Source organism: Calidris pugnax, unplaced genomic scaffold, assembly GCF_001431845.1.
Source record: "Calidris pugnax isolate Ruff unplaced genomic scaffold, ASM143184v1 scaffold1, whole genome shotgun sequence".
NCBI lineage: Eukaryota > Metazoa > Chordata > Aves > Charadriiformes > Scolopacidae > Calidris > Calidris pugnax.
In genome coordinates, this window is record NW_015090800.1 from 4,217,790 (window position 1) to 4,228,256 (window position 10,467).

At 50.3% G+C, this 10,467-nt stretch overlaps 1 long non-coding RNA gene across 1 annotated transcript; it reads right to left on the minus strand.

The window, feature by feature from the left end:
* Positions 1-682: 682 nt before the first annotated feature.
* Positions 683-10,023, minus strand: LOC106885260. Its single transcript, XR_001411412.1, has 3 exons — positions 9,915-10,023; positions 2,954-3,080; positions 683-1,394 (listed from the first exon to the last, which is right to left on the minus strand). It is a non-coding gene; the product is annotated as an uncharacterized LOC106885260 (long non-coding RNA).
* Between the last annotated feature and the right edge of the window lie 444 nt (positions 10,024-10,467).

Consider the following 10,467-nt stretch of genomic DNA (forward strand, 5'->3'; position numbering starts at 1 on the left):
AGCTGAAGGCCTGGCAGGATTTCTGCTTTACAGGTCGGGTAGCCGGCGCAGGAGCAGCGGGGAGGGAATCCAGCTGGGATGGGGGGCCCTGGGTGCTTACACCCCGTGAGGAGCTGTGCTATGGAGTACCACCCTTGCAGGGGTGCGAGGTGCAGGCACGGGGACCACGATGGCTTCACCCCGAGGCCGGCCCTGCTTTGTGCCCGGGCGAGAACCCTGGCAGCAGCCCCCTGCTGCGTGCCAGCAGGGGCCTTGGCAGCCCTCTCTGGGGCATACATTTATATCTGCTCATGCAAATAACCTGGAAGTGTCCCCCGGAGTGGGACAGCTGGTCCCCGGCAGCGTTTTTGGGAGCATTCTTTATGTGCCCATCTAAGTGCCCTGGCAATCTCTTTTGGGGCTCGCCAGCAGGGGCCCTGGCAGAGGCCAGGAGGCAGCGTCGCGGTGGCTGAAGCCATGCCAGCTGAAGCTTTCCAACAGCAAAGCTTTCTTCTGCCCCCAAACAAAGAGCCAATGTGGCTTAGCATCATTGATCTCTTTCGTGCCTTGCCGCTTTTAACGCGGCAGGAAAAGACCGAGAGGAGTTTTAATTGGCCCAAATGGTTTTAGACTAGGTTAATACAACTCATCGATAAACGCCACTTTTTATTATGTTTTAATTACAATGTCATTTCAACAGGCTGGACGTGCCCTGCCTCCTCAGAGTAGCCGGTGGGGTTTGTTGTTTAAGGTGTGCTTCCTTGAGCTTCAGTGATTAATTTCCATTGCAGACCTGGGAACTGACAGGCTGCTGGAGAGCCCGACTGTCTCAGCAAATTCCCCTTGGCCCAGGCCCCGTGCTGGCAATTACAGCTTTACATCAGTCCTGCCATCGGCGATGCACGCTGGGCTGGGACTGCGGCAGGAGGAGGTGGGCTGGCCGTCTCAGAGAGGTTAAGATGTCCACACATTAAATGCAGTCGTTGGATCTTCTTTCTTCACGCTGATGGGGATTGTCCCTTCCAACAAGCTGCAGCCTGGCTGTGTCTCAGTGCCTGTGGCACAGCCCTCCATGTGTTTTATTAGGCTTGGTCTCTCGTTGCAGTAGAACCTCACCAGGGCAGAAGCTTGGATGCAGAGTTTAGACCAAAATCTTTGAACCTAGTACCCTGCTGTCCCTCCTGCATCCCTACCTTGACACATCTTCTCCTTGGTCCAGAAAGGGTGCTGGTGGCTGCTAGCCCCTTCTTCTCTTCAGGGACTGGGGAGGATGGCACAAATGCTGAGCATTTAATCTTTCCTGTGTTCTGCCAGCAGTGGATTTTGAACACCCCAAAGAGATGCAGGTAGGATCTGGTTCTGGTCCAACTCACAATGGGGTAAATAAACAGAAACTACCAGAATCACAGAATCGCCTAGGTTGAAAAGGGACTTGTAAGATCATCTAGTCCAACCATCAAACTAACTCTGACAAAAAAAACAAAACCAAACCAAAACAAAAACCCACTAAACCATATTCCCGAGCACCATGTCAACTCCTCTTTTGAATATCTCCAGGGATGGTGCCTCAACCACTTCCCCGGGCAGCCCATTCCAATGCTTGATAACGCTTTCAGTAAAGAAATTTTTCCTAATATCCACTGTTTTTCCTAATATTCACTGGAGTCACTCAGAAGTTCAGCTTGGTTTATAGTTCTGCCTGTCCAGAGTGAAGTTGTGAACACTGCTTTAGCGTAGGAAGGTGTGTGTCTCCACCTATTAATGTTGAGGCAGAGTTCCCTGCTATGCACTGCACTGCTTTGTGTCCTCACCACTGTTTCAAATCTTTGCTGAAACATAGGTATTTTTATGCAGTTGGAAATGTCTCTATTTGTTCCTTTTTTTTTTTTTTTTTTTTTTACAGCAGCTTTCCACATCCTTTCCATAAGAGCAACATCTTTATAAGGCTGGAGAACTTCACTGCTGCAGAAGGCACAGGGGCAACAAACCACTGCTTGACTGTAAGGACACAAACCATCCCTTCCTCCACTGCCCTGTGCCTTCCCAAAAAAGCCGAGGAAGTGGCATTATCTCTGCAAAGGGGTGCCTTACACAGATGGGCAGGGAAAGTAGACCTCAAAGTCATAGAGAACTCATAGAGATGGAAAAGAAATGGCAGCCAGCCCTACATGGCATTTGCTGTCAGACCAAAAGCAAGAGGGTAAAAAAGTCAGAAGCAAGATCCGGTGAAACCAGAGCACACAGGTACTACTGCACTATTTGCCACGGGTTGTATTAGGGCACGGTTTGGTTGTGTTCAAGGAAGCTGACAGGGCTAGAGTGTTGTACCAACCCCAGATATAACACAGGCTCGTCCCAGCTGGGCAGAGAGCTGCTTGGGATAGAGGTGGGGGGTGTCTTGTAAAGGTCTTTTCCTTTAAAATGCCCGCTGCTGTTACCATGGGCATTCGTGGAGGTGTGGAGCTTGAACCTGGGGATTGGCAGCAGATGACATTAATCCCTGGCATCTGTACCTGTCTCGAGAAGGCTTACACAGCATGGTAGCCAGTGTCAGGGCCCTGGGGGTTTGGCTCCCTGGGCTCAAAGCTGGCTTAGACAATCGTGCAGGTGTCCATGCAGCGCTTCTCTCCAAGAAAGCTCTCCTAACCAGCCTCAGGGAAGGCCTGGTCTGCTGCTAATCACTTGTAAACTGAGGCTCCTTCACCTGGTCTCCACCTGGGCTCCCTTGCAGCTGTGTTGCAGCCATACCTGTGCCATCTACCTTGTTTATGTGGAACTTGGCCTGTGGATTCAATCCCTGATTTGACCTCGGATCTGTCTCATCATCATGGATTTGCCCGCCAATCGCTGGACTCTTGGCTGAACCTGGTTACCATCACCAGACCTTCTCTGCAAATCTTGTTTAGGTATCATGGGACTGTGCCTTTGCCACTGCCCTGTGCCTGCCTTGCTGTCACCCCAGCTCCAGTCTCACCTTCCACCATGGAGCCCTTCCTCACAGCTGACATGTTGATCGATGCCTTCATCCATGACGTTGCTTCTGATCCTGCCTTGGCTGTCAACGACGGAGTGAAACCACAATGGGAAATAGAGTTGTCCGTCTGCAGAGGACATTATTGATCAGGCAGAACATAAAGGAAGCAGCTCTCACATATTATAATGCAAAGCAGCGATGGTCAGCATTCCTGCACGTAGGTGCCACATACCAGAACCTTAATGTGTGCTGGAGCCATGAGGGCTGTCTCTCAAACTGAAGAAGGCCATGGGAACAGGGAATTTTAGGCAGATGGTGACAATGGCTCCCCGGGGCTCCTGATGTGCCACTCTAGAGGAGGCGATGCTAAATGCGGAGAGTGATCCCAGGGTAAGGCAGAGGGGCTGGTCCCTGCAGCCATGCTGATGATCCAGGTTACACAGTGGACCTCTTAGCAGCACATTCCCTGTCCTGTCACACAGGAGCCATTCTCAGAGCTGACAGGGAAGTTCAAGAGCCAAGGCTTGTTCACCAGTCATTGAAAGAAGGTGGGCTTGAGCTGTCCGTTCCCAGGGTGGGCTGAGAAGTGGTTGTACCCCCATGACTGCCAAAAGACACTAACTGTTTGGCTTGAAGATCCTACAAGCCATATTCTTTGAAGCCTCTGCATGGAATCATAGAATCATCTAGGTTGGAAGAGACCTTCAAGATCATCTAGTCCAACCATCAACCTAACTCTGACAAAAATCATCACTAAACCAAATTCCCCAAGCACCATGTCAACTCGTCTTTTGAACACCTCCAGGGATGGTGCCTCAACCACCTCCCTAGGCAGCCCAATGCTTGATAACCTTTTCAGTGTAAAAATTTTTCCTACTATCCAACCTGAACCTCCCCTGGTGCAACTTGAGGCCGTTTCCTCTCGTCCTGTCACCTGTGACTTGGGAGAAGAGACCGACCCCCACCTCTCTACACCCTCCTTTCAGGGAGTTGTAGAGAGAGATAAGGTCTCCTCTCAGCCTCATTTTCTCCAGGCTGAGCACCCCCAGCTCCCTCAGCCTCTCCTCATAAGACTTGTGCTCCAGACCCCTCACCATCTTCATTGCCCTTCTCTGGACCTGTTTCAACACCTCAATGTCTTTAGGGAAAGAGGATCTCTTGGGGCAACGCAGTGATCTAGGCAAAGGTAAGATTGCACCTATCACTGCTTGCAGGACAGGGCTAGGAGGTGCCAGGAAAGGAGAGGCAAAGCGCTATGGGCTGCGCTGAAAGGCTTCTGAAGAACAGGATGGACAAGTCTAGGCACGCCAGAAACGCCCTGAGGTTTTACTGTAATGATCCCAAGTGGCTGGGCTCTGCCGCTGAGTGTGTACCCTGGGCAGGCGACTGTTGTTGTGATGAGCACCCTTCCCCTTGCTTCAAGCTCTCGTTGCTCAGGTGCTGCTACAGTTGGTAGCAATACAAATCCCCAGGGAGTGCAACCCTGCCCCAGAAGCTGGGAAATGCTTGGGGGGAGTGATGTCTTGCTGGCAGCACCGCTAGTGCTAACTGGCTTGAGGCCATCTTCTGCATTTGCGGTGATGGTGTGTGGAGGCACCTGTAAAGGGAACAAGGCAGAAGCCTTGTTTTGACATCTCAAGGCTTTAATAAAAGTTTGGAGGTTTGCCTAGGCAGGAGGAAGCTTGGCTACAAGACAGACACTTCTGGGGAGAGGAGTCAGGTTATAACTCAAAATGCTCCCCACTGCTGCTAATTTTGCAGTATAGACCTAATCTAAATGCCGGCTTGCTTGCCTTGTGTACAGGAGGAAAAGGAATTGTACACAGTGGGGTGACTTCTGAGCAACTAGAGGTTGGTTGTAGCTGCTGGTGTGCTCCCCTGCCTTTTCTATCCTCTCTCCCAAAGCATTTCTGGAGTCTTCAAGTGCATGACAGAGCCATACCTTTGGGATGCAGTGTGGCATATGTGTCTTCTCATGGGATTTCTATGACAGCCCAGGGTGAGAGAGAGAGAAATAAAGACACCATGGTGCTGTGCCACTGCCAGCCCTCATACTTCTTACTGATCAGGCTTGAAGTCTATGTGATGGTGGAGCCACCTGGGTGATGCAGAGGAACGGAGAGCCGGTGAGAGGAGATGGTTGACATGTAGAGACACAGGGTGTTCTTGGCAGAGGTCATGGGGATGCCCACAGCTGCAGAGCGACCTGGGATGAACTCTGATCCTCTGTTTCAAGACATGATGGACTCCTGGGGCAGAGATGGGAGCATTAGGAGTCTAGACAGAGTTGTGGTTTGCTTTAGATCCTGGTTGGAGAAGGCAGGTGGGTGGGGCAGGACTCAGGGAGTAAGGAGGATGTTTAGATGGAATATAGCTCTTAGGAACAGATATTTTGCCCTGCTTATTATACTAGGGCCAACCCCCTCAAAACCATGCTGATCCATTGGAGCCACTGATGATGGATAGACACCACAGGGCAGGTAGGAAACCTGATGTGACTAATGGAAAAAGCAAGAAAACACTTCTCACAGTGGCACTCAGCTTCTTTCCTCCCTAAAGTCATTCCCTAGAGAGAGTGAGTCAGGTAGTCTTGCTAATACAGGGTGTTCTGGTTGCCTAGTTTGCTTTCAGTTTTGCCCCTAGCAGGTAGGCAAGGGAGAAAATACAAATAATAAACTCAAGACTCTGCTAATATTCTCTGGGAGCCTTCTCACAGAAACCTCAGAGACAGCTTGGGACCTGCCCTGGATGGCGCCCAGCCTTTTTCCTGAATACCCAGGGCTCTCAGCTCCTGCCCTGGTAGCCCTTGGCAGCCTGCTGTCTGCTCCCATAGCCACAGGGGGCTAATACACGCTGCCCTGCTTTGTTTTGTCCTTCCACCTTCCCAGCCCTCCGCTGTGGGGTGACAGCAGTGGGGAACAACCCTGGGGGGGTCAGGTTTTGAAGGAAACCATGCCGTTTGACTTATTTATCTGCAAACTCAGCTCAGCGACAGCCCGGCGTGCATGCAGGCTGCTGCTGGAGAGTGCTGCCAGCTCCACTTGTGAGAGGGCAAGCAGCGAGGAAGCTCTTGGGCTCCCGGAGCTACCAGCCCTGCTCCTGTGAGCAAGACGGATTTGAATTTCTGCAGGTGTGCTGGGAATCGCCCAAAGCACCTCGTCTCGGTCACTGGTCAGAGGAATTCATGGCTATTATATCTGGGAGGCAGGCAATGATTACCAATCAGTGACCCCACTCCCAGAGTGATTCATCGTTTGCCTGGGAGTTGAGCTCTTTCCCTGGCTCTCCCAGCTCCAGTTCTTGGAGCATCTCGAGTGTCTTACTGGTTTTAAATCATGGTGTAGCCATGGATGTAGCTGAGGAGGAGCGGAAGGAGAGAGGGATGGAGGCACCAAAGGGGAGGGAGCGTTTCTGACCTTGAGGGTGAGCAGAACTTGGCTGTAGGCTGGGGAGCAACGCTGCCAACGTGACCCACACCAACCCGGCATCCTCTCCGCTGCAGGGCTCCCACTGACCTCCTTGCTTGGCTGGTAAATGGACCATATTTTTGCCTGGCTGGGCACAAAGTGGTGGTGGGGAAATGGGGGAAAAAAAAAAAAACCACCACCCAACCAACCTGTGGCCAGCCAAACCAAAGCAGAGGTTATTTAGCAGGCCAGGGGGGAGGTTTTAATAATCCCAAACACCCTGGGCCAGTCTATTCTTAATGATAATTGATAGCACTTAACATTTTTACATGTTCTAAGCATTTCACAGGCATTAACTGGGGGCTGGGACAGCTTTGCAGCAGGGAAGAGACTGGGGTCTTTCTCAGGCTTAGGAGAGACATAGGAATTCCAGGAATAGGCTTTCCACAGTCTGCCCTCATTTGCTGCTACATCTGCTCAGGTACTGCCAGCCCCTTGTTCAACCTCAGAGTTTTCCACTCAAAATAAGAGTATGTCCTTTATGTGGACTTGCTTTAAAACCACAATTACCTAGCTGCTGGCCCAGGAAGCACTATTCTATGTCTATTGAATGAAATTACTATGAAATATGTCTATTTCACCAACAGATACAGCGAATAATCATCACTGTCAGGGCAGCGAGGTAGGGAATTGGTCCCATTTCACAAATGAGGCAGCTGGCACAGAAAGGACAGCTCACTGGTGTTGCTGGGAAAGCATTTCTCGGCTCCAACCTTCTCTTCCTGGCCTTAAGGTGATATTTCCACAGCTGGCTCAGCGGGGCTAGGAAGCTAAAAAAGCACCCTGACCCTCTGTGCTATCAGAAACGCTCCTTGGTTTGGATTTGGTTTATGGGTTGCACCACACAGGAAACAGCCGGGTCTGCACCACCCCTAGGTCCACCCTCTGCTGGGTTTGTCATCACTGGAGCTTCTGCTATCATCTACATGCTCTGCAGGGCTTTAATCTGGGGCTGGGGTGTGCAGGGGCACACAGCAAGCTGATCCTCCGGGCAGAGGGTGCAGCAGGAAGCCGGGCTTTGTAGGATGTTGTAAGGCACTGCTGAGCTGAAAGATGAAGTGAAAAATGCACGTCTGCAATCCTGCTGCTGCCTCTGCGGTCCTCTCCTCCTTCCTGCACCCCGCTGCTGGCCATGGTGTCTGTGCTCCCCTTTGCACCACTGCTGCAAGGCTCTGAACACTGAGAGCAGACACCCAGCTATGGTGGTAACAGGGAAGATGCAAGAGGGAGAGGTGGGGAAACGTGCTGCAGGAGATGGTTGTCACCTCTCCAAGAAGCTCAGAATGTTTGAAAAAAAAAAACAAAAAAAAAAAAACAAAACAAACAACCACAAACCCCAAACCAACCCAAAACTGCTTCACACGCAGAACTGAAACTGAACCAAGGGGAATTCACTGTGCGCACAGTAAGTGGTGGCCACCAGCTATTTAAAGCTTCACATGCATCTGATGTGCAGCTGGGCATAAAGAAAGGGTGTGCCTGCAGCTTGCACAGACAGACCCACGACAGCTTGAAAACAGGGCTTTTGAATGCTGCAGCAGCCAAGAGGTCAGCACAGGCTAGAAACCACCCAAGAAAACAGGGAATAACTGGAGCATTTGATGAAGGAGCAGGGCATGACTTGTGCCCCTGTCAGCAGCAGCTAAACAGCAAAGCCGGGGGGTTAGAATTATTTCAGGAGCCAGTCAAGGCTGGACAGGAACTGCACTAGTGGTCTCATGGACAGACACACAGAGCTATTACACAGCCTCCAGATAGGCTACCCACTTCTCAGCAAGAATTCAAACTAGCCAGGAGATGCATTGGCATGGAATCATAGAATGGTTAGAGTTGGAAAGGACCTTAAAGATGATGGTGTTTCAACCCCCCTGCCATGGAGAGGGACACCTCCCACTAGATCAGGTTGCTCAAAGCCCCATCTAGCCTAGTTTTGAACATTTCCAGGGATGGGCCACCTGCAACTTCTCTGGAAGTTGATGGATGCCTATAACATCATGGAAAAGATGCCTATAACATTTCTTGTTGTTCCTTTATCCAGAGCAAGTCTTCCTACACCATGCCTTGGTTCCCAGGGAGGTCTGAAGCCAACGGTATCAATGCCTGCAGGCACTAGAGAAATCCAGGTCCTCCAGTAAACAAGGTTCCTGGCTGCTGGTAACCCTTGCTTGGGTTGTCCTTGTTCTCCTTCCTTCCACCCTCCATGTCCAGACAGATCCTGCCTAAAATCAGCTGCGGTCTTACCTCACCAGTGCTGGCCCCCCATGATTTTTGTTTTGAGGGCACGGACCACATTCTAATAGAGAGCAAAGCATCTCAAACACCTCCTTATTTCCCAACACAACCCTTGCAACATCTGTACAACAGTCTTCTGGCAATGGCTGTGATTGCTTACGTATAAAAGTCCCATTAAAGAAGTGTTTTAGCACTGGACTTTGGGGTTGTTTTTCAAACTTGATTTGACAGGATGAACAAGCACTGCAAATCTCAGAGGCCTTCTGGCAGCCATTTCCAAGACCCCCGCCTGGCTCTGAGCTGCTATCTGAGGTCCTTCACACAGCATTTTAACCCCTCTCAACGCACCTCCCTGGGAACCTGTCTCCCCATTCCTCACCGCAGAGATGGTTTGCTATCTGCCTCGCCTGAATTTGGTTTTATGGTCCTAACACCAGGCTTTACTACCCTGAGATAATTAGAGCAATTCCCTGCCTTTGCTTATATTGTTCCCTTGAAGGTATTTGTAGGTGGAACGCTTGTCCCCACTGAACCATCCCCTTTCCCACTCCACGCATTTCCCTCTGCGGTCCCTCCCTGTAACTCTCATCCTTGGGTTGCTTTCATCAAGTAATAGTTGCTGCAGAGCACAGAAGGGTCATCTTTCCACTCCTCTGATCTCCCTTTGGGGACATCTTCCCTTCGGGAACAGAAGCATCTCGAAACTCAAGAAAAAACCTGTTCTGCTGAGGACCAGGCAAAGGACCCTCTGGACACACTGCCCTGACTGGGGCTCAGAGAGCATCGGCAAACCCTGGCTCACCCCTGTGTGGATGCTGGGACTGATCTTGGTGACAGCAAAGGGTGAAGGGACCAAGAGAAGAAGCAAAGCTGGCAGTTGTCCAGCTGGGATATTCAGAGGGGGCCTGTCCACCCTGCCTTCAATCTGTTGCAGTGGTGCCAGCTAATGAAATTTAACATATTATTGGCCAGATTCTACTTTTCTCTGCCTTAAAAACCATCCTTGTGACTGCTATGGGTTGTTTTCAATAGCTGTTAGCTCACAGGATCTTTCTCTTTTTTTATTAAAAAAATTAAAATAGTTAAAATGTTGATTAAATTAAACCAAGTGGACTTTGTTCTCCACTGGAAGCTGTTTATATAACATCTGCTTTAAATAACTTTAAAACTCAGTCCATTCAACCATGCAAAATAAAATGGTGAAATCACAATATTTGTTGTGATTTAAAATAATAATAAAAAAAGAAATCAGCTCTACTCACCTCCACCTGGATTTAGAGCCCAGGAACGAGTTTAGCCCTATGTGGCCAACACAGCCCGGGTACAGCCAGTTAGGTTGGTGCCTGCCTGGTTGGCACAGCTGGCAAAGACTGGGAAAAAATAATTTAAAAATAGTTTACAAATGACTGTCGTTGGATAAAAGAAAGAAAAGAAATCTATGAGTAAGTAGAGTTTGCAGTGTTGTTGGCATTAAATGCACGGGGTTCTACATCAGATTAAATACCCAAGCTCACCTGCATTCCTGGGACAGCCTGAGTGGGGCTTAAGAAGTGGGAACACACGCTTAAAGCGTTTCTTCCAGGGTATTTAAAAGCTGCCTGTGTGCATCAGGGTGTGCTGGAAGGCTGCACAGACAAGTCCCTGGCCGCCTCATGGGCAGGCAATGACGGGTTAAAGAGTCCACCTCTATTCTTTTTGGGAGCTGGAGGGGTTCCTGTAGGTGATCCCACTGTTTTGACACACCCCCCCACAACTGGGTTCCCAGCTCAGCTTGCCCGGGTGCCCGTGTCCCGTTTTCTCATAACCTCCCCTGCT